General features: G+C 47.0%; 2 pseudogenes; both read right to left on the reverse strand.

Moving 5' to 3' along the window:
* On the reverse strand, positions 1-7,071 carry LOC130844508 (aggrecan core protein-like; annotated as a pseudogene).
* Positions 7,072-11,161: 4,090 nt separating this feature from the next.
* LOC130844509 (tubulin polyglutamylase TTLL13-like) lies at positions 11,162-21,100 on the reverse strand (annotated as a pseudogene).
* Positions 21,101-24,988: the final 3,888 nt, after the last annotated feature.

The following is a 24,988-nucleotide window of genomic DNA, read 5'->3' on the forward strand; positions in this document are numbered from 1 at the left end:
TCACCTGACAGTCTGGTCGTCCGGCCAGCTGGTGTTGCACTGGTGGAAGCTGGCCTTGCAGGCGGCCTGCAGCTGCTCGGGCGTGGTGAGGATGGCGCTGTTCTGCAGGCAGGCCCGCTGTGTCCTGTTGAAGTCCAGGGTGTAGTGCATGGAGATGGCTCTCTAATGGAACACGATGCCTGCAAGACACACACGAGGGCGAGAGAGCAGCTCAGGCACAGCCTCCCATCACCCAGGCTTTTGCAGAGTTAGGGTAAGAGTCAAGGGGACTTAGTCAAGGGGACTGGGCTGTGCCTCTAGCTGATGGGTGGATCCTGTCTCTACATTTGCACCTGGTCCTTCTGCCTTTGCTGGAGCAGCTCCAGTAACGGGGAGCTCACTACTTCACAAGGCATCTTCTTGGAAACCTGTGATAATTCTGATAATTGGAAAGTTCTTTGACTTGAACTAAAATCTGCCTCCTTATCATTTTTTCTTGTCACTCCAGGACCCCATATTTGCTTTGCAGAAAGAGACACTCACAGCTCCACGCACCCTCAGCGCAGCGGCATCCTGGGGGGAGTCCTGTTTCAGGCACAGGCAGGAGTGGCCCATCATCGGCAGAGTCTCCCAACAGAAAAAAATCTGGTGCTGACTGAAGTCCTAAAGCCAACCAAGGACACAACCAAATTCTTTGGTCCATCGAGAGAAAAGGAACTGGGGAGTCCTCATCCCTTTCTCTGGCTTCTGGAGCTGGAGGTGAGGGCAGGAAAAGACACCTGGGTGGAGAGTCAGGAGACTGCTCTGGTTCACCTCCAGAGAAACCTCAGGCAAGTCACTTAACCTCAGTTTGCTTGTCTATAAAATGGGGATGATCACAGGGCAACCAAATCACAGGATTTGTTGGAAGAACAGACTGTCCTTTACACGAGACTGTAGCCCCAGAGTATTTAATTCACTTAAATTCCACAGAGTGGACTTATCCTCTCTGTTTTACAGAGGAAGCAACTGAAAGTTAAGTAATTTGACTGAGGTAAACCTTCACGGGGAGGAGCTGGGATTTGAAAGCCAGCCAGCCTGGGTGCACACCCGTGAGGATGCCATTCCGGTTCTTCTTGCAGGTGAAGCAGGGTCCCTGTGGGAAGCTCTCACCTTTCACCACCACCTCCAGGGTGGCCTCGCTGTCCTTGATGCTGTGTATCACCTCGCAGCGATAGATCCCAGAGTCCTTGGAGCACAGGTTCTGGATTTCCAGGGTGGGGTCGCTGGGGATGACCGGGTCGTTGGGCAGCGTGGCCTTGTCTTTGTAGGCACTGCTGACCCGCACCCGCCCTTCAGTGGCCACCAGCAGCACCACCTCCTTCTCCTTGGACATGCGGCTCCACTTGATTCTGGGGTGGAGGGGGCGGTGGTCTCAGGGCGCATGGGGCCGATGAAGTCGCAGGGCGTGGTGAGGTGGCTCCCAGGAGGACCCGCAGCGGGGACGGTGCAGGGATGCTGACACTCAGCGAGTTGTCAGGGTCTGTGCGGGAGACACGGGGGTGGGAGACAGACCTGTTAGTGCCCAGAGAGGACCACCCAGCCTCCCTGTCAGTCCTCCTGGAAATGACAATGTCTACGCTGGGGGAGCCTCCTGTGCCACATGGAATTCCCTTTCCAGAGCAGCTTCCGCCAGATCCTTGGTCTCTGCACCTCAAGTCAGGAACTTGGAACCAGAAAGGTTTGCAGAGGAGGGCAGGGGGAACTTCAGAGAGGAGACCACCTCTCTGCCTCTCAAACTGGGGTACCCTAGGGCATGCCAAGCCATAGGATGTACAGGAATGATCTTCCCAGAGTGACAGCTTGACTCAAAGACTGGGGAAAAATTATTTTTCCATAGAATAAATTATTATTTTTTTATTATATTATTATTTTTTTAAGAACTTTTATTGAGATACAGTTAACAGACAATAAAGAGCATATATTTAGAGTGTACAATTTGGTATCCCAATCTCCCAATTCATTCCCCCCCAACCCTCCCTGCTTTCCCCACTTGGTATCCATATCTTTGTTCTCTACATCTGTATCTTTCTTTCTGCCTTGCATTTCCTCTTTCATAGTAGTTCACATTTGCCTTATGTATTGAGGTGCTCCTATACTGGGTGTATGTATATTTATAATTATTATCTCCTCTTCTTGGATGGATCCCTTGATCTTTATGTAACGTCCTTTCTTGTCTCTTGTAACATTTTTTATTTTAAAGTCTATTTTATCTGATATGAGTATTGCTACTCCAGCTTTCTTTCTTTCTTTCTTTTTAAACATTAATTAATTTATTTATTATTTATTGGCTGCGTTGGGTCTTCATTGCTGCGTGCGGGCTTTCTCTAGTTGCAGAGAGCGGGGGCTACTCTTTGTTGGGGAGCACAGACTCTAGGCGTGCAGGCTTCAGTATTTGTGGCACGTGGGCTCAGTAGTTGTGGCTCCCCGGCTCTAAAGCACAGGCTCAGTAGTTGTGGCATGCGGGCTTCGTCGCTCCACGGTATGTGGGATCTTCCCGGACCAGGGCTCGAACCCATGTCCCCTGCATTGGCAGGTAGATTCTTACCCTCTGTGCCATCAGGGAAGTCCCTCCAGCTTTCTTTTGATTTTCATTCCCATAGAATATCTTTTTCCATCCCCTCACTTTCAGTCTGTATGTGTCCCTAGGTCTGAAGTGGGTCTCTTGTAGACAGCATATATGTGGCTCTTGTTTTTGTATCCATTCAGCCAGTCTGTGTCTTTTGGTTGGTGCATTTAGTCCATTTACATTCAAGGTGATTATGGATACGTATGTTCCTATTACCATTTTCTTAATTGTTTTGGGTTTGTTTTTGTCGATCCTTTTTTTCTCTTATATTTCCTGCTTAGAGAAGTTCCTTTAGCATTTGTTGTAAGGCTGGTTTGGTGATGTTGAATTCTCTTAGCTGTTGCTTGTCTGTGAACCTTTTGATTTCTCCCTCGAATCTGAATGAGATCCCTGCTGGGTAGAGTATTCTTGGTGGTAGGTTCTTCCCTTTCTTCACTTTAAATATATCATGCCACTCCCTTCTGGCTTACAGAGTTTCTGCTGAGAGATCAGCTGTTAATCTGATGGGATTTCCCTTGTATGTTATTTGTTGTTTTTCCCTTGTTGCTTTCAATAACTTTTCTCTGTCTTTAATTTTCGTCAGTTTGACTACTATATGTCTTGGCGTGTTTCTCCTTGGGTTTATCCTGCCTGGGACTCTCTGTGCTTCTTGGACTTGGGTAGCTATTTCCTTTCCCATGTTAGGGAAGTTTTCAACTATAATCTCTTCCAATATTTTCTCGGGTCCTTTCTCTCTCTTCTCCTTCTGGGACCCCTATAATGCGAATGTTGGTGCATTTAACATTGTCGCAGAGGTCTCTTAGTCCGTCTTCAGTTCTTTTCATTCTTTTTTCTTTATTCTTTTCCGCAACAGTGGTTATCACCATTCTGCCTTCCAGGTCACTTATTTGCCCTTTTGCCTCAATTAATCTGCTATTGGTTCCTTCTAGTGTATTCTTCATTGCAGTTATTGTGTTGCACATCTCTGTTTGTTTGCTCGTTAATTCTGCAGAGGGTCAGACTGGGCTGAGGTGGGATATAATTAGACTCCACATTAAACCATGGAAGGTATCGATAGGGAAGATGCAGCATTGCCAAATCCTGTTAGAAGGCAAAGATCTTCCTGGAATGAGGAAGAGACACTTTCACAAAATAGCACCTTTTATGGTGAGTCATACACTGAAGGGATCCTTTTATCCAGGAGAGCCTACAGGTTGAAAAGAAAACTGTTTCAGATATTTGTTGGTGGCAGATACATAACAAAGCAAGGAAGGGGGAGCAGGAATGTTTGGGGTCCAGCTCTAGCCTTTTGATGTCCTTGGCCATCACCACCAGGTCCTTCACAGAAATCTCCCTCTGCTGCTCAGCCCTGGCGCAGGACACAGCATGGTTTTAGTGGGGACAGCTGGAAGTGACAGCAGTGCCGGCTCTGTGGTTCTGTTTTGTTTTGCTTTGCTTTTTATAAATTTATTTATTTATTGGCTGCGTTTGGTCTTCGTTGCTGTACATGGGCTTTCTCTAGTTGCAGCGCACAGGGGCTACTCTTCATTGTGGTTCATGGGCTCCTCATTGTAGCTTCTCTCGTGGAGCATGGGCTCTAGGCATGTGGGCTTCAGTATTTGTGGCACAGGGGCTCAATAGTTGTGGCTCACAGGCTCTAGAGCACAGGCTCAATCGTTGTGGTGCACGGGCTTAGTTGCTCCATGGCATGTGGTCTCTTCCCGGAGCAGGAATTGCACCCCTGTCCCCTGCATTGGCAGGCAGATTCTTAACCACTGCACCACCTAGGAAGTCCGCGTGCAGTTTTTAAATCTCTCAACCAACCATTATGAACTGGTTGGGCTTTTGTGGGGAAACCTCCCCAGGGTATTGCCAGGGGCTGGATATTGTGGGTCCCAGAGCAAGAGCACGAATGGAGACGCACAGACCATTTGTCTAAATATTTGAAAGTCCACGTGTTGTTTCAATTAGACCTGCCGCTCTGGGTACAATTACTGTAAAATGGGTGAGCGAGGGGGAGGAAGTGATGTCATTGGAGACCCCAGGTAAAAGCCTGGTGACATGTTGACAGTCACCAACTGAGCCCTCACTTGTGTGGTTGGTGATGGAGGAAGGAGTGGGGCTGCTGCTTCTACAGCAGCTGGTTCTAGGTGGCAGCTACTGGTCATCAGGGGTCACTATGGGAGAGGCACCTGAGTGCCAGGGCTCAGGCAGAGGTGGGAGCTTCTGTCTCCACCAAGCTGGGTACCAGACGCAAGGGCGCTGCCTACTGGCTGAGGAGATCAAGGGGCTCTGTTTGCATCCACTGTGGGCAAAGAAAGTGTAGCTCAATGTGCTGGGCTGCTTCTCCAGGGCTCTGAACTGTTTGAAGAGGAGCCTTTTCTCCAGCTGCATCCCCAGCACCCTGCCCCTCCACCAACCTCAGCTCATCCACCTGTTGCATCTTGCAGGGGAACTAGGTTCCCCCACACCCACCAGGTGTCACAGGGGAGGGGCTCCAATTCCCTGGGCCTTGGGCTCTCTATGAACTCACAGGAGACCCTGCCTGCATGGGTTCCTCTTGTGTGAGAGTGTGTGTGTGTGGTGTGTTTGAGGGAAGGGAGGGTGGAATGAGGGAGGTTGTGCTGTGCTGACAATGCAGGTCTGTTCTGAAGCCCAGAGGAAAAAATTATTACAAAGTAAAAGAAAGAAAATTTTGGCATTTCCAAGAATGCTTAAATAATTGTTGCTCTTCTGGCCCTCAGATTGTCAGTGTGTTTAAGAGCTCTGGGCTGAGTCCTTTTCACCACCCTGTGTCCTGAGGGCAGGCTAGTGCCGTCCCTGTCTGTAAGGATTTCCCCAGGGTGTGTGGTGCCCTGGGGGACTCCACAGTGAGGCAGCAGAGAGGTACATTGGGCTTCAAGGAGAGATGGTGAGGATGGCATGTCGCTGCTCAGGGACACGTCCACAGGCTCACAACTCACAGCATTTCAGACACATGGAGGCTTCCATGGGGCCTCCCTGAGGGCTGAATTCTCTACCCCACAAATGCCTGATTATCTTATTACCCAGTCAGATCCCAGGGCACATGAAGAGGGGACAAACGTGCTTCTTATTTGGGGGCCACTCTCATCTTAATCAAATCGCGCTGGGCTGAGCCGGATGCTGAGTGTTTGCAGGATCCCTGGGCATCTGTCTGCCCTTGTTATCTGCCCAGGGGTTGAGGGCGCTTTGTCTTTGCGTGTGTGTTCAGCTGTGATGCTGCTTTAGCCATGATTGGCTCAGGTGCCTCTTCCCGACGGATGCAGGACATCACTCCCTGGGAGCAGGTGGGTCTTTTCTGGGGCTCCCAGAGGTGCAAGAGGAGGAGGAGCAGTGGGCTGGTTGTTGGAGGCCCAGGTTCTGCTCCCAGCTCTGCCCTTAAGTGACTGTGTGCTCCTGAGCAAGGCACCTAATCCTGCCGAAAAGGGCGCGGGCAGGACTCAGCCTGAGTCTTCACACCCCACAGGTTGTGCCCAGTGAGGTGGGGGTCATAAGATCGTTTGGGCAGAGTGAATACAAGCGGCCCTTCTCTGGCTGGGAATCGCTCCTCCCTTCCCTTCCCTTCCCTTCCCTGGGGACTCTCACACTGTCCTGACCCTGAGGAACCAGATTATTTCCTGGGGACCCTGCATGCCCTCTGTATACACACATCACAGATGTCAAAGGGCAGCCATGGTAACTTCCTCTGTTGTTAGAACAGACACACAAACACACCCTCATGTCCCCTGCCTCGGTCACAGTGAAGGTAAATGGGTAACTCCTTCTCAGGTTGTACCTATATGACCTGTTACAGTAAATATAAATTTGAGTGCAGCGTCCCTCTTTCACGTTTTGGAACCCCCTTCGCTGCACATCGGCCGCGTTCCTATTCTGGGGGGACATCCCACAGGCTTCCCTGTAAGTGGATGTTAGTCCCCTGTTTACACCTCAGTCATGGCTTCCCACGGAGTCCCAAATGCTTAATGTGGTACCCAAGGCTGTGAATGGCTTTTCCTTGCCAGATTCCGCATCTCTCTCTCTCTCTCTCTCTCTCTCGTCCATAAACGTTGCTCAGTGCTCGTGCTCCTGGCCTCTCCTCCTCACTGTGAGAAGTGCCCCACCCCCAGCAGAGCCCTGGTTCAGGAGCCCCTCATTTCCTCAGGATGCACACGCCACACCACAGTCAACTGTCTGAAAGGGGTTTAATCCAACTATTGGAGGATACAGCAGCAATCCACCTCCCCAAAGGTTTCAGTAGTCACCGTCTCGGGGTCATGTGATGGGGTTCCCAGGACTCCCTGAGTCACATGAGGAAAAGGGGACCATGATGATGAGTGTGGGTGTCATTGTCATGAGTGACTCCTTGTCCTGCCTCTAGAGGATGCTCTTGTCTATCCGGGGACCTCTGGCACGTGGGGGGCACCACAGTGGGGAGCCCTGAGTGTGAGCCCAGGACTCTGCTCACCCACACCTGAGGGGAAGGTGGTGCAGGACTCACCTGACATATTCCTGCAAGGCCAGCTTCCTACCCTGAGCCCACAGGTCTGCTGAGTGTCCTGGGGTGGATGACAGGAGGTCTATAGGAGCCCTGTAACTGGATGCAACATTTTGAGTTTACGTGCATGTGTATTTCTGGCATCGTCATTCTCAGTGGAATGTGTGTACCTAAAAAGGTAAAGAGTTTCCAAGGGGCTCTCTTCCGTATCCCAAAGAAGTGGGGTTTCCTAATACTGCTGAACCAAACAGAGTCAGTGAGGGAGCATGGATGTGAGATTCTCTCTGGCTTGGTCCCTGGGGCAGTGACCTCCTTGGCATCAGGAGAAGCACATTCAGAAATGCTTGGCAGCCTCTCTGAGCGTTTAATTCCCCCAGATCATCTCCTTCTCAAACTGCAGAATCAGAGCATGCCGGGTGGAGGGACCTCTTTGGACCTTTGGCTCAGCTCCTCCCTCCTCCCCAGCCCCGGGCTCATCCTCACTTCCCAAGAGAGCCCTGGGCAGTGCTGCTCACAGGGTGGTCTGCGGATTAGCGCTGGTGGCAGCTGTGCCTGCTCCTCAATGAGATTAAGCACAGAGAGTGAGAGGGAGCGTTGAGAAATTTTCATAGCAGCTTGACATTGTCCAAAGATCCCACAGTATGATCAGAGTCCGCCAGTGTGGCCTGGATAGGAGTGTGTTCTGATGGCACAGCTGCAGAGACAGGAAAAGTCATGACCCACATGAAGGAGGCTGGGCCAGTGAATCAGAGCACTGCCTCCTTCATCCAGAATGTCTTGCCAATAAATCAACAAATAAAGTTAGGAAAACTAAACAGAGGACTTAGTGAAGAGGTAAAAAGTGTGAATTACAAAAGGACTGATACGTTAAATAATTGTCTTTTGTTTTGTGATAAAGTGGGAGCTAATTGTCAACAACTGTTGCTGCAGACAAAGTACAAACGTTATTAAGGGGAAGGTCCTGTAAAAATATTTAAACTATGGAACAAACTCCTGGAGATTCTGCAAGATAAGTTTGTTCCCAACTTTAAATTACTTAATTGTATTTTCAGCTGTGTCAGTTCTCAGTGGTGGCACCTGGGATCTTTCATGGGGCATGCCGGCTTTTCATTGCAGCACACGGGCTTCTCTCTAGTTGTGGCTCATGTGCTCAATAGTTGCAGCACGTGGGCTCAGTTGCCCCATGGCTTGTGGGATCTTAGTCCCCTGACCAGAGCTCGAACCCTTGTCCCCTGCATTGGAAGACAGATTCTTAACCACTGGAACACCAAGGAAGTCCCCTGGTCCCAATCTTTTAAACATGTCAGTTGGACAATCAGATTAGCTTATTACATTATATCTTCAGTATTTTTAATGACTTTAATACTAACCTTCTACTATGCTTTTTATTAGATTTTTTCATGTTATATGATTTTAATTAAATTAGCCACTCTATGAACATGTCAGAGTACTCCTCCTGAAACTTTATTTTTAAAGTCACATCATTACCCTTCTCAAAAATCTCAAATATTTTTTTAAAGGAAAATATTAAACTTCTCTATGTGACAATTAAGATCCTTGCAACTTGGCACTGAGTCCTTTTTCCTTCCTTATTGCTCATTGCTTTTTAAAAAATGATAATTGTATATATTTCAGGTGTATAATAAAATCTCATGGGAGTTATACCTTGCATTTTCCTCACTCATAACGAGTGAGCACTTTTTCACATGTTTATCTACCACTCACATATCTGTCTTTGCAAAATATTTCAGCCTATATTTTGCAGTCAAACTATGCCATTTGAACGAATGATTTATTTCTTTTCTTAACTCATTTTTCCAATTTGGCAGTAACTATTGATTGGCACAAGTTATTCACTTTTCCAAAAGCACACAGTTACTCATTAGGTCAATTTAGTGCATCGAAATCATTTGTCTCTTGCATTGATTCTCATTTGTGTAAAACAGTAGCCATTCTCATAACCCAGAACCCCTGGAACAAGACTTAAAATTGTATAGAGGGTAAAATACCAAATTAAAAATTTTAAATTACAATTCTATGATATCTAAAGATAACAAAAAATTTTCACATTTAAATCAGTAAGATACACTAGAACATTTTAGGAAGTTTGGACTATTTGTAATTGGGTTGTTTGTCTATTTATTATTAAGTTGTCGCATTTCTTTTTATATTCTAGATACCGGAAATGAAAAAGATATTCTTTGTCATATTTTTTTAAAAGTTTCCAAGAAAGCTTGCCGACCTCCTGCTCTAGAGCACGGTGGGCACATGGATCCCAGGACCCTTTGTCATAATCCTGTGGTCCCCCAGGGTCTGACACTCACAGGTGAGGATCCAAGGGTGGTCAGTCTGAATGCCCACAGAGCCGGGAGGTAAGGAGATAAGTGAAAGGGATGCAGAGGACTAAGGCCCCCTGGAGAGGAGCAGCTGCATCCGTTGGGGGTGGTAGAAAAGCAAGACACAGTGGGAATGACACGGTCTCATGTCTATAAAATCGGGAAAAAATCCACAGATACACCCTACCAACATGTGTACATATATGTACACACATGTCTAAATATGATGTGAGAGCATGTGAAGTGTGCTGAAGGCTGTATGTGAGGTTGAGGACATGGATGCTCCCTGGATGGAGGGGTGGACGCTCCTGTGAGCAGGCAGGAAGGCTGGGCCTGCGGAAGAGGGGAAACCGGTCACATGTGAGATGATCAGAGTCCTGCTTTATGTCAATTATACATGAGAATAAGAAAAATAGAGAAAGATACAAAGATGAGAATGGAAAGCAATGTAAAGTAAAGGGCGTAGCAGCTGCAAAGTTCCAGCCATGCCCCCCTCCCTCAAGGGAACGCAGCCCAGTGACACCAGATCTCTGGGCAGGAAGCTGGGGTGCTGGGTGTCTTCCCCGCTTCGGGCAGAGGGCGTGACTTCTGGACTTCATCCGCTCCACAGCCTACCCTTGCAGGTTCTAATTGCAGAGAGGGCTTCCCTGAAACTCGGGGGCTGGAATGAGGTAGAGGACGCTCCTGCAAAAGGGCATAAATTTTAATACAAAGACGAGTTCAGTTGCCAAGAGCCACCCTTCTGCCCCAAGGGCTGCCCAGGCTGGCCTGTCTCCACCACAGCGGCAGGAAGGCCGTCCCCTTGGCGGGTCTCTGATGGCGACAGACCCCAGCCATGAGAACTCGGCTCCTCTGGGAAGGGGACCCCGTGTCGCCAGCATGACCTCCAGCCCCAGGCCGCACGCAGGGTGCAGACTCATCATTAGTGGTAAATCCAGGCGGAGGTTTGAAGGACGGAGATGAGCACATGGCCGGCCGTGGCTCCTCTTCATCTTTTAGTCTTTACCCGTCTGAAAATAATCGTAGGGCATTGAGGAATTCTTGGTGTCTTTGTGTTTTGCCTTATGCAAACAGGGTTCCTGGCCAGGGCTCTTCAAACAAGCTTGGTGGCAGTCTGAGGTAGCAAAGATTGAAGACTTTGCTCCTCTGGAAAGCTGAGGGGGTTCTCCAGGAGGGCTTGAGTGCTGGGCTTTCCTCCTGCATTTACGTCTCATGCCTGATTTTGAGGAGTGCAGGGGTGTGCTGCAGCAGGGGTGTAGAGGCAGGGCAGAGGGTGAGATGCCCGGCCTCGGCGGCTCTGTGTGTCGCAGAGAAAAACCTGGCCTCTGTTCACCAATGCCGAATAGGAATACAGAGACAGAGCCTTGGAGGCGTAGAAAGGAATAGCTTTATTACTTTGCCAGGCAAAGGGGGAACACAGTAGCCTAGTGCCTCAAGAACTCCCCCCACCCCGGGGAATAGGGAGAGGGCTTATACTCAGGGCTCCTGGTCAGGGGTACACAAAAAGGATCAAGGCAATGACAGTCCTGCATTCTTCTGATGGGCTGGTGGTGAGTTAAGTAGAAGTCAGCATCATCAGCCTTCAGGTCCCACTGGTCTGGGGTCTACATGCTTGTGGGCAGCATACCCTCATTAATCATTAACGTCTCACACCCGGAGGGAGTTTTGACTTCTGCAAAATAGCTCAAAGATATTGTGTGTACTGTTGCTGGGGAAACAGGACCTGCCCCAAGGCTGCTCTTGACTGCTTCTCCCAGGTCTCCTGCAACCCCTCCCTTCACTAATTAACCGCTGCTTGAATCTGCCCACTGGAACTCAGGGAAGGCCATGGAGGCTGAATGAAGGCTGTTTTCCTATAATCAAAGAAATAGGGGACACAGAAAGGCTTTGTGCCCAGGAGCCCCACGGGGCCCTGCTCCGTATCATGTGTTCAGGGTCTAGCATGGAGGGCGAGGTGCATTCAGTCCACGAGCCACTTACCACTCTTTCCCGTTGCAGAAGAGAGCCCTGGCTTGGGGTTAAAGAGGGGGGCACTGGTCCTGCCAGGGCTCGGTCTATGGCTCCTAGCCTTCTGCTGGCTTGGCCTTCTGCAGTGGAAACATGGGTCCCCCTGAGTTTGCATTCACAGAGGAGATTTGCTCACCTTTCCCAACGGTTGCCCAGTTACCAGCACAGAGGAATGGCATCCCGTGCTTCCCTCCAGCGTCTTTACCACACTGTGTTGTAACTGGTGTGTTTACGTGTCCATATCCCTGTCACGTCTGTTGAATGCTGGGACTGCATTTCTGCCATGTCTATCACCAGGGTCTCGTGCATAGAAGGAGGTAAATAAATGGGTCCACTACCTCCCCCATTTCCCACGCAGCTGGAAGTGCCATATAATATCTGGGGAGCATTCCAGCTGTAATATTTGCTAGCGGGACTTTACACACGTCGGAGCGGCCAAAGCTAGTTTTGCATTCTTACGGCTAGTGAGCCTGACGCTGGCGCTGGCAAAATAGCGCCTTCCAGGTGTCTTCGCTGACAATGAGCAGGGGCCGATGGCTGCTGGATCTCTCATCCAGGCCACATGCTTGGGCTGCAGATGGCACCAGGAATGACGTGGAAGGGCAGCACTCATGCTTGGCAGTGGCCCTGAGATCCTGGGGATCGATTCATGGGGCCGAACTGGATGCAGCAAATGAGGACCCTGCTCTTTGGCGGCCCTTCTCGGGAGGACCAATGGCACCGGACTCAGAGATTGCAGTTCTTGACTGCCCAGCCCATCCTGGTGAAATCTAGGCTAGGGGAGAAGAGCAGCCCCTTACCACATTTCTTGTGAGGCTGCATGGTGTGGTGGAAGAAAGGGATAAGGAAAATCGCTTCTAGGCTGTGGCCACTAGTTAACCAGTTACTCCTCTGGGATTCAACAAAAACAGAGGACCCAACAGGTTTGCTACTAGCTCAGGGAATAGTGAATTCGGCAGCTGCTTTGTTGGCCCAAGACCGTTTCCTTATCTCCAGTGAGAGCCACGGCACTGGCAGAGCTAGGGAGAGAAGCCACTGAGGGTGGTGGCCTTGTTAGTTGCCAGTCATGAGTATGGGGTGATTGCAGGGCAGGAAGATAGAGAACAAACCTCTTGTGAGACGGCACTTGGCTGGATGTCATGAGTAGAAACAAGGGAGCCTTGGAACAGATGCCAAAGGAACCAACAGACCCTTTCCCAAGGCCCAGTGTACACGACTTTCCCAGGCTCCACTGCCAGACACCATCACGTTAGCCTCCTCGGCTGTGGCCACCACCACGTGCCGCTACAGCCCTTGTTCCGGGAGAGGCTGTGTGGGGACCCTCAGCTGATACTCATGCAGTGTATTCTGGCCCCGGTGGCTGGGGTGCAGCATGCAGGTGCGCTGCTCTACGATACCCAGACTTTGGAAGAGATTTTCCCTTTATAGCAGGGCATCATCCGCTCCAGCTCCTCCTCTTCCACAATTGCTTGTGGCTGCATAGTGTCCAGGTGTACTGGTAGCAGCGACAAGGTACATGAGCGATGAACGCAGGATCTCCAAGGATGAGTCCCCAGCCATCAACGAGGATGGCTGCAAGACGCCTGCCCACTCTCCCTCCGTCCCTTCCCTGAGCGTGGTGGAAGGTTCCCTTTGCTATCCGCTTTCTCACCTCCTGTTCCAAAGGGTCAGGTTCCATCTACTGAGGAGGAGCTCATCTCTCACACAAGAGAAGGAGGGGACAGCACAGACTCCCTTCTCTAGGAGTCCCAACCCGCTTTCCTGCAGAAAAGCAAGAGCTGCAAAACCCCTGACACCTCTTTCTCCTGCTTCCGGTTCCTGTAAGCCATGTGGGTGGAAAGGCCGTGGAGCCGGGCCCTGGATTGGCTCTTCTCCCCTGCTGATACACCCTGGTTCTGGTCCTTGGTTTCCTTTTGCCTCTTATTGCCTGAGGTCTCCTGCTGTTGCTGCTTATGCGCATCTCTTCTAGTTTCTGCCTGACAAGACACAGCGGCTTCAGATACCGGAGAAATTGTATTCAGGAGAAAGGGGGTGCGGGAAAATGGGGATGGGGGAAGAGCAGGAAATTGATCTGTTTGGGGACTGATGGGAGAGGAAGGCATGGGAAGATGGGGAAACCTACTAAAAGAATCATTAGGAGTCTGATAGAGGGAATTCCCTGGTGGTCAGGGGTTAGGACTTAGTGCTTTCACTGCCGCAGGCCTGGCGTCAATCCCTGGTCGGGGAAGGTCCCACAAGCCGCATGCTGCAGCCAAAAAACAAACAAAACAGGTGGGAGGGAATCTCAGCTTTGTAATTCAACTATACTTCAGTAAAATTAAATTAAAAAATGTTTAAAGAAAGAGTCTGATAGAATTTATAACTCCCTTCCTCTTTCCTGGAGTGTCTGGCTTCCTCTGCACCCTGTTGAGGAGCAAGTCAGCTTCAGGCTTTGCCCCCACATAGGGGGACAGAGGAGATGTAGGGCTAAGTACCTGGCACACTCCTTTCTGGCCTTGGAGGCAGCAGTCTCCCGAAAGAGGGACACATTGTGCTTGAAGAAGGGCGCGTACTTCTCGGTGTCAGGCCCAGGGTAGATGTGCCGGTGTCCCCCCAGGTGGGAGTCCTCATAGCGGTCCTGGACCAGCATTGCTGCATGGATGGACTCATTTTGTTCTTGCCTGTGGAAACTAAACTCAGGGTGAGTCAAGGAAGGACTGAGAGAACGTTCAGTAGGGAGAGGAAGGCTAGCTGAGGCTTTGAGAGCCTCCTGCCAGCTTCATGGCCTTTCAGGACCTGCCCACCTGGCCAGTCCCACCTGTGTGTAGCCATGAAAACAGGCTTGGCTTTCAGAAATATGGTTTTCATCCTAAGTGCAATGGCTTCCTCTTGTAAACTAGCACTCCAAGTTATAATCTTTTAGGTTTCTGATTACGGAGTAGTATTTAACTACTACTCTATACAGTAGTTAATTACAGAAAATTTACAAGAGCAAAAAGAAGATAAAAACCTCTAATCTTACCATGAAGCTGGCATATTGGCTATGAGGATGAACTCTAGGGCAGGCCTTACTGAGTTTGAACCCTGGTTTTGCCACACATTACCTTGTTCTTTATTCCTTCCTTTCCTTCCTTCTTTATTTTAGAGGAAAATGGGACCATACAACATTTTTAAATGGCTGCCTAGTATCCTACTGGTTCTATGATTGTACTTTTGTTTAGTAAGTCCAGTAGTTTTCAACCTTTTTTCCCCATTGAAAGACATGATTCCTAATGGTCATGTGCACAGTCCAGTCTCGTGGGAATACCTGGGGTATTTACAGTCACACTTCACCTTCATTCACACAGACATTTGAGTGCCTACTGTGCGCCAGGTCCTCAGGATGTCATGGCAAAACTCACACACACACTGGCCTGCATATCACAATCTAAGTGGTGAAGAGTGATGCTATTACAGGAATAATCCTCACTCTATTCAAGCTCATTTTTATTTTATTGATTGACTGATTGGCTGGCTGGCTGTGTTGGGTCTTCATTGCTGCACACTGGCTTTCTCTAGTTGCGGTGCGCGGGAGCTACTCTTTGTTGCGGTGCGCGGGCTTCTCATTGCTGTGGCCTCTCTTGCTGAGGAGAATGGGCTCTAGGCGCATGGGCTTCAGTAGTTGCAGCACATGGACTCAATAGTTGTGGCTCACCGGCTCTAAAGCACAGGCTCAATAGTTGTGGCACACTGGCTTGGTTGCTCCGCGGCATGTGGTATCTTCCTGGGGCAGGGCTCAAACCTGTGTCCCCTGCATTGGCACGTGGATTCTTAACCACTGCACCACCTAGGAAGCCCCTCAAGTTCATTTTTATTGTCATTATCAAATTATACTTTAGTATCAGCAACACATTACTATGTTTGTAACCCTTCTTACAATGGAAGCAGTGGGTAAATGATGACGCCCTATTACTGAATGACTAAACTGTTTTGTGATTATAAACTTTCACAGGAAATGGTTTCTAGAGGAGCTTTATTGGAACAACTACTACAAGCAACTATATGCCAATAAATTGGATAACCTGGAAGAAATGGATACATTCTTAGAAAAATACAATCTTCCAAGACTGAACCAGGAAGAAATAGAAACCATGAACAGACCAATCACAAGTACGGAAATTGAGGCAGTGATTAAAAATCTCCCAACACACAAAAGCCCAGGGCCAGATGGGTTCACGGGCGAATTCTATCAAACATTTCGAGAAGAGCTAACACCTATCCTTCTCAAACTCTTCCAAAATATTGCAGAAGGCAGAACACTCCCAAACTCATTCTACGAGGCTACCATCACCCTGATACCAAAACCAGGCAAAGATGTCACACAAAAAGAAAACTACAGACCGATATCACTGATGAATATAGATGCAAAAATCCTCAACAAAATACTAGCTAACAGACTGCAACAGCACATGAAAAAAATCATACACCATGATCAAGTGGGGTTTATCCCTGGGATGCAGGGTTCTTCAATATACGCAAATCAATCAATGTGATACATCATGTCAACAAATTGAAGGATAAAAACCATACGATCATCTCAATAGATGCAGAAAAAGCTTTTGACAAAGTTCAACATCCATTTATGATAAAAGCTCTCCAGAAAATGGGCATAAAAGGAAATTACCTCAACATAATAAAAGCCATATATGAAAAACCAAAAGTCAACATCATTCTAAATGGGGAAAAACTGGAAGAATTCCCTCTAAGGACAGGAACAAGACAGGGGTGTCCACTCTCACCATTATTATTCAACATAGTTTTGGAAGTGTTAGCCACAGCAATCAGAGAAGAAAAAGAAATAAAAGGAATACAAATTGGAAAAGAAGAAGTAAAATTGTCACTCTTTGCAGATGACATGATATTATATATAGAAAACCCTAAAGACTCTACCAGAAAACTGCTAGCACTCATTGATGAGTTTAGTAAAGTAGCAGGATACAAAATGAATGCATTCCTATACACTAACAACGGAAGAGCAGAAAGAGAAATTAAGGAAACTCTCCCATTCACCATTGCAACCAAAAGAATAAAATACCTAGGAATAAATCTGCCTAAGGAGGCAAAAGATCTGTATGCAGAAAACTTTAAGACATTGATGAAAGAAATCAAAGATGACAAACAGATGGAGGGACATACCATGTTCCTGGAGTGGAAGAATCAACATTGTGAAAATGACAAAGCAATTTACAGATTCAATGCAATCCCGATCAAATTACCAATGGCATTTTTCACAGAACTAGAGCAAGAAATCTTACGATTTGTATGGAAACACAAAAGACCCTGACTAGCCAAAGCAATCTTGAGAAGGAAAAATGGAGTTGGTGGAATCAGGCTTCCTGACTTCAAACTATACTACAAGGCCATAGTGATCAAGGCAGTATGGTACTGGCACAAAAATAGAAAGGAAGATCAATGGAATAGAATAGAGAACTCAGAAGTAAGCCCAAACACATATGGGCACCTTATCTTTGACAAAGGAGGCACGAGTATACAATGGAAAAAGGACAGCCTCTTCAATAAGTGGTGCTGGGAAAACTGGACAGCAATATGTCAAAGAATGAAATTAGAACACTTCCTAACACCATACACAAGAATAAACTCCAAATGGATGAAAGACCTACATGTAAGGCCAGACACTATAAAACTCCTAGAGGAAAACATAGGCAGAACACTCTATGACATACGTCAAAGCAACATCCTTTTTGACCCACCTCCTAGAATCAGGGAAATAAAATCAAGAATAAACAAATGGGACCTCATGAAACTTAAAAGCTTTTGCACAGCGAAAGAAACCACAAACAAGACTAAAAGGCAACCCTCAGAATGGGAAAAAATAATTGCCTATGAAACAACGGACAAAGGATTAACCTCCAAAATATACAAGCAGCTCATGCAGCTTCATACCAAAAAAGCAAATAACCCAATCCACAAATGGGCAGAAGACCTAAACAGACATTTCTTCAAAGAAGACATACACATGGCCAACAAACACATGAAAAGATGCTCAACATCACTCATCATCAGAGAAATGCAAGTCAAAGCCACAGTGAAGTATCACCTCACACCGATCAGAATGGCCATCATCACAAAATCTGGAAACAACAAATGTTGGAGAGGGTGTGGAGAAAAGGGAACTCTCCTGCACTGTTGGTGGGACTGTAAGTTGGTACAGCCACTATGGAAAACAATTTGGAGGTTCCTTAAAAAACTACACATAGAACTACCATATGATCCAGTAATCCCACTCCTGGGCATATACCCAAAGAAAACCATAATCCCAAAAGAAACTTGTACCATCATGTTTATTGCAGCACTATTTACAATAGCCAGGACATGGAAGCAACCTAAATGCCCATCAACAAATGAATGGATACAGAAGATGTGGCATATATACACAATGGAATATTATTCAGCTCTAAAAAGGGATGAGGTGGAGCTATATGTAATGAGGTGGATAGAACTACAGTCTGTCATACAGAGTGAAGTAAGTCAGAAAGAGAAAGACAAATATTGTATGCTAACTCACATATATGGAATCTAAAAATGGTACTGATGAACTCAGTGACAAGAACAAGGACGCAGATACAGAGAATGGACTGGAGAACTCGAGTTTTGGGAGGGGGCGGGGGGTGAAGGGGAAGCTGAGACGAAGCGAGAGAGTAGCACAGACATATATATACTACCAACTGTAAAATAGATAGTCAGTGGGAAGTTGTTGTATAACAAAGGGAGTTCAACTCGAGGATGGGAGATGCCTTAGAGGACTTGGACCCGGAGGGTGGGGGGGACTCGAGGTGGGGGGGGGAGTCAAGGAAGGGAGGGAATACAGGGATATGTGTATAAAAACAGATGATTAGGGCTTCCTAGGTGGTGCAGTGGTTAAGAATCCGCCTGCCAATGCAGCGGTCACGGGTTCGATCCCAGCTCCAAGAAGATCCCACATGCCGCGGAGCAACTAAGCCCGTGGGCAAAAAAAAAAAAAAAACAAAAACAGATGATTGAACTTGGTGTACCCCCAAAAAAACAATAAACAAAAAAAAAAAGGGGAAAAAAAATAAAAACAGAAGGGAAAAAAAAAAACCAGAACAAACCCCATAAAGTTCCTTATGTGCTAATACGAAATAGTTCTAAAATACAGTGGTAAGTAGGGTACAGAGAGTGTGAAAGTTATGCTATTGTCTGGGTAAAAGGAGAAAAACAATTTATATAAATACATGTATATATGTGCGTTAAAGTTTTGTGAACGTGTACACATGACCTAGGGAACACTGATCGGTTCCAGGGAAAAAAACTGAGTAGCTGGAGGAGGAGGGTAGGAGAGAGACTATTCACTGTGTCTTTTGAATTTGCATACATAATACATCACTTATCTATGATATGTGGTGTATTATCGATGCAAAAAATTGTTTTTAATAGCTACTCAGCCCCAGACTGCCTTCTCCATCTAGAGAAGGACTCTTACTCACAGGCAAGTAATAATAAACGAAGATAAGTTACACAACTAAGCACACATCAAACACCTGGGGCACCTGGTTTCTCATGGCTCTTGGTGGCACTGGAAAAGCCGTTCCTTCACTCACCGCTTGTCCTCTTCTATCACCTTTCTTCTGTCACAGCCCCGGAGGTTGACAAGGGTCATGGTATTACGGAGAAGTGCATCCTTCACTTCTCGATCAAGGCATGAGTCAGTGGTGAAGCTCGGAGAGTGGTTTACGTGCCAGGAGAAGGCATTATCCATCCCCTTCCTAGACCACCTGAGCAGGTCATGATTCTTGCAGGCCCAGCTGGAGGGTCTAGGAGAGACATCCCCCTCCAGTGGCTTTAGCCAAAGAAGCTGGATGTTCTCACTTCCAAGGCCACAGGACTCTGCCACAGAGATCCCTCCAGTGTACAGGCTGCTGAGAGCAAATCAGACAGCCTGACTCTATAGCTATAGTGTCCTTACAGGCAAGGCTTACATGAGGAATGTTTGGGATCCAAGGTCTGGGTTCCTATGGTGGAGGCCAGAGACCACCAAGATTGGACTTAGCAGGTCAGAAGTGCCGATGTATTACACCTTCTGCTACATCCTATCCATCCTACGGCCTGTGCGTCCCCCATTCCATGTTCCACCAGCTGAGTACACTCCTATCCCAGGTGTCCTGTTCAGGGGCAGACCTTGGTTTTGCAAAGCCTGGGAGATGATCCTCACCTCCAGCAGCCAGGGCTTCAGTGTGTGGTCCAGCAAGATGTCAAAACCAAGGATCTCAAATCAGGCACATGTACCTCCACTCAGATATTAGGGAAAACAGGTTCGGCAGTTGTGGCGAAGAACAGAATGTGCCGAGATGCTGGTTTTGATGATGATGTCCTCGATGTCTCCCCTCCGCTCTCGGGGGTCGTAGCTGTGCTCTCGCAGCCAGGCGTTGAGTGTTGACAGCTTCCTGTGAGGCCCAGGGGTCAAAGGAAGACCAGCGGAGCCGGGCTGCAGGCAGGAGGCTCCCTAACACTAACCCTAATTCCATGCCTAGGTTCCTTGCTCTTTAAGGGGTTGCTACCAGCTTGGAGCAGGGCTTAATTATAGGGTGGGGTTTGGGGCTGCACTTGGTAGTCAGGCACAGGACAGGGGTCTGTGAAGGTTAAGCCAGCTCAACCTCCCAAGGGCCAGCTCAGTTTCATGGGCTGCTGAGACCGTGGGGCTAAAGGGCAGAGAAAGAGGGGAAAGCAGAGTAGAGCATACCTTTCACTGCCCACAGCATCCTCCCGGACCATATGCTCACTGTGTTTGTGGGTAGCATAGTTGGTCAGGTGCATGCAGACGTCATCCTGGGAAGAGAGTGGCCCTGTGGCCTCTGGCTGCTTCCACATAGTTCTTCCCTCCAGCCCTGCGTTGCCTTTTGATGACCCACCCCTCCCCAGGGTGACTCCTCTCCTCTCCCTCTTCAGGGAGGACTGTTCTGTAGGCTCCCAGGGAGGGGCGGTGTCCTTCCTGCAGGTGTGGCTTTTCTGCAGTCAACCCCCCGCCCCGCCCCCACCACGTGCTCTCCTCCTACTCCTCCTAGCCAGGTGCCCAGGCACTCCAGGTTTCACTCCTTGTTCATGGGTGACAAGCTAGCTGCATGACAAGCCCCTGTACCCGGTTTCTCCACAGAACCTCAGTACTCGTGGCAGTGGAAGAGGGTGCTGCCCTGCACCGTAGGGTTGCTGGCTGCCCTCGTTTTTTTTTTTTTTAAGGATGTTGTTTGTTAAGATTTTTTTGATGTGGACCATTTTTTATAAAGTCTTTATTGAATTTGTTAAGAAATTGATTCTTTTTTATATTTTGATTTTTTGACCATGAGGCATGTGGGATCTCAGGTCCTTGACCAGGGATGGAACGCGCACCCCCTGCATTGGAAGGCAAAGTCTTCACCACTCGACCTCCAGGGAAGTCCCCCAGCTGGCTTCCTACAGGTGGTTGTGCCTGGGCTCCACGTAGGGCATGGTGGCAAAGCGGGCCAGGCCCTCCTCATACGTGAAGATCCGAAGAGGGTCACAGGATGTGATCAGGATGTAGATTCGCGTGTCAAACTTGAAGCCGTCAATGAGGAAGGGCTGAGAGCAGCAAACCCACAAGGGGAAAATAATAATACGGTGGTTTCTCAGTATCTGCAGGGGACTGGGTCCAGGACCTCCCCAGGGATACCACACTCCGTGCATGGTCACGTCCCTTGTACAAAATGGTGTCAACCCTGCGCATCCATGGGTTCCACATCTGCACAAACAGAGGGAGGGATGACAACTTTTGAAGTACCTACTCTGTACCATAAACTGTTGTAAGCGCTTCAAATACATAATAAGTCATTTAATTTTCACAGCAACCATATGAGATACTGTTATGTGATATAACTGAATGCATATGTCCTAATATAAAACCCTTTTGTAAGAGTGATGCCATCCACAATAAAAATAATGATTTATCCTTTAAATAGGTAATAACTGAATACATACTTTTTCTTTAAATATCACTCTCATCAGTTTCATGGGTAAGTAAAGTATATGTTATCAGTATACTATGATCTATATAGGTCAGTCCAGTAGCGAGATCAGGAACAGTGTTCCTTCAATTTTTTAAGCTGTGAGTACATAAAATGCTATGCAAGGGACAAATTTTTAAGACAATGCATATGGTGAATATATTGCTATAATCTAATATAGCATACAGCAATTGCTAAGATATATATTTACTGGTATGCAGAGAAGATAATGTATTGCATAATAATTTGACATAAAAGATAATTGGTGAAATGTCTGTAAAGGGAAAGAAATGAGGCAGATCGCCTTCCTACATTATGAACAAATGTACTGAAATTCTCCCGGTGTTCAAAAACTGGTGGGATGTTGGGGGACGCCCCAAAAGGAACCAAAGTGTTCTTTCTGTCCTAACAGCCAACGCTACCTTTGGTGGATGGTCTCACAGCCAAGTGCTTCCACTGATGGTGTCTCACGGCCAGGTGCTTATACTGAAGGTTCCGGCAGGACTGATCGTGTCTCTCCTTGCGCACCCAGATATCAGAACCATCTATCCTCCTCCCGAGAATTGAACCAACTGAACGAAGCTGAGTCCCATTATAAATGTCCCTCCCAGAATGGAAAGCTTCTCTTTTAACTTAGGTACCCAAATGAGAACATCTAACTGCATGCGAGAGCTAGGGAATAAATTAAAGAGAGATTTGTTTTTCTGATGGGTAAGAATTAAAAAGCCCCCTATCTTTCTGCTTTTATCTTGGGGTGCATGAGAGATATACAAACATGTTTCCAGCTCTCTGCTCAAAGTAGAGGGTGTTCTCCACATCCAGCTGTCACCTGTCTTCAAGAAGAAAGCACGTGCACGTTCATTATCACCACTGCATTCCAGGCCGCTGAGTTAGGTGCCGTGTGGTTACACATCTCTATTCACCACACTAATTTTAAAGCCAGCTGCAAACAGGCAAATGCGTCCTTTCTAACTCTGAGCTCTAAATATTCATCAACAGTCTGTGCCTCACCTCCTCCACACGTCACAGTGCAGGGAAAGAAGTCAGTTTGTCTCCACTGATGACTGATTGGCTGGTAAAAGAACTGGATCATGCTGTCCTTGGCCCCAGTGTACCTGGTCTGGATGGAGAGAACTGTGATCACATATTTGCATACAATGAGCTAGTGCCTTCCACACCTTTCAGTATGAGGGGAACCCAAGTCACCTATGTGGACAAGCATGTCGATCACTACAAACTCTGGTACATGAAGTTTCCCAGAATTTTATTATGTGATAGCATTTCAATTAGATTTGTCATCAACAGGATCTCAGAAGGTCTTCAAACAATCTCCCTGGAGTCATTTTCCCAGGTAATTTCATGCCTGGGAATGAGTTCACAAACATGTAGGCGGGCATTTTTTGTTTATTTGTTTCACTTTTCTTTCTTTCTGATACTTTTGAATTTAATTTCCATGAGAACAGGAACGGAGACAATCTGGGTTTGCTTACACCATGGCACGTAATTGGGACCCAAATTTATGGTAACAACATCTTTAAGCATCTTTAAGCAGACCCTTCTGAAAAATCCCTCTGAAAGCACAACTACAGAAACTCAAATGTACACAAAGCCATGGCATTTGCATATGAGCCTTCCAGTATCTAATTAAAATAGAGGAGGGGCTGTGCTGAATGTGAGCAGGCAGTTATAGACGGAGGTAAGTTTACTTTCAGGTTATTTTACTTGGGCAGCATTGTCCTCTCCCTACTTTTTTTTCCTTCCATCCTGATTGAACAAATCAGTGAATTGAGGAAAAGTCTCAGAACGCAACACAAAGAGAAAAAGAGAGGGAAAACAAAGGTTAAATTTGTGGGGGATAGATCCAGAAGTGCCAGCATCACATGGAGTTCAAGAGAAAGAACAGAGGGCTTCCCCGCTGGCACAGTGGTTAAGAATCTGCCTGCCAATACAAGTGACATGGGTTTTATCCCTGGACTGGGAAAATCCCACATGCCACAGAGCAACTAAGCCCATCTGCCACAACTATTGAAGCCCGTGCGCCTAGAGCCCGTGCTCCACAAGCAGAGAAGCCACCGCAATCAGAAGCCAGTGCACTGCAATGAACAGTAGCCTCTGCTCTCCACAACTACAGAAAGCCTGTGCACAGCAACAAAGACCTGATGCAGCCAATAAATAAAAAATAAAATAAACAAATTTCTTGAAAGAATAGAAAAAATAACGAAGAGGCTCTATACTTGATTACATAATTGCTGACAGTTTCCTAGACCTTAAGGAAGACAGAAGTTCTCAGTCTAAAAATATTCATCAAGTTCTGAACAGACACTGTAAAAAACACAACAAGGATAAAGAGAAATTCTGCAAGTTATCATAAAGAGAAAAGTGATTCTCTATAAAGGAGTGAGAGTCAGAATGGCATCAGATTTCTGGTAGGCAATAATGGATGCAAGAAAACAAAAGCATTCAAAGTGATGAGGGACAATAGGTTTTACATCTAGAATTCTACAACCAAATTATTCATTGCTAATCAATAATCAATTGTCAACTTATAAACAATTTATGATCAAATTATCAATCAGTAATCAGTGAGATAAAGTTTTTCTTAGACGCAAAAAGACAGACACTTTACCACTCAGAGACTCTCACTAGGAAAAAACAACTACTAAAGGATATACTGAAAAAGAACTAATATAAAAGCACAACAAAGTAGTGAGATGCAAGAAGCAGTAATGGTGAAATAAATCAGTAAAGCTTATTAGTAAATCTAAATAAGGGTTGACTGACAAAGGAATGTATTTAATTATAAAACAGTAAAAAAAAAACGTAGCATTATAAACTGGTGAAAAATTCCAGACATGAGATGTGTGTGTGGTGGGGGGGTGGGGGGGCAGGGTTACAGTGATGGGATGAGGTGAGCACAGAAAAGGCTTCCAGGGAGTTTTGCTCCTGGCTAGGGAAGAATGGCTTGTTTCAGATGAATCCTCCCAGTGAGAATAAGTAAAAGTGCTGCATAAAATACTGTTTAATACATTTGAAGGCATCAGAGAATGACCACAGTAGTGAGGATTTGCAGGGCCAATATCCCAGACACAAAGGAAACCCAGAAAGGTGAGTACAATACTTGGCACCACCTTTGGTATCATCATCTCTGCTCAAGACATTTTCCATTTTACAAGTGGTGACTGAGCATCTGAGAAGCTGAACAGACCTGTCATCAGACTCAAGTGGCCGGAGACCAAACCTGGAGCTCCAGGCCCCCCAAGGGGAGGAGCGTTCACACAGCATGCAGAACTTCCCTGACCAGGGATAGAACCTGTGCCCCCTGCAGTGGAAGGCTAAAATCTTAAGCACTGGCCCACCAGGGAAGCCCTTGTTGCTATTCTTGTAAAGAAGAAACCAACATCCACAGGGTTAAATTGGTAATGTCATGTAACTAATATGCCAATAAATCTGGGGTTGATTCTAGATTTATCTGGCCCTAAAGTTCATACTGATTTCAGGAGACTGAACCTGGAAGTGGACACCTTGAAGATACTGAGTGCTCTGTTACTCAAGATGTTCAAGCTGCTGCCAG

The sequence above is a fragment of the Hippopotamus amphibius genome, chromosome 2, assembly GCF_030028045.1.
Source record: "Hippopotamus amphibius kiboko isolate mHipAmp2 chromosome 2, mHipAmp2.hap2, whole genome shotgun sequence".
NCBI classification, from domain to species: Eukaryota; Metazoa; Chordata; class Mammalia; order Artiodactyla; family Hippopotamidae; genus Hippopotamus; species Hippopotamus amphibius.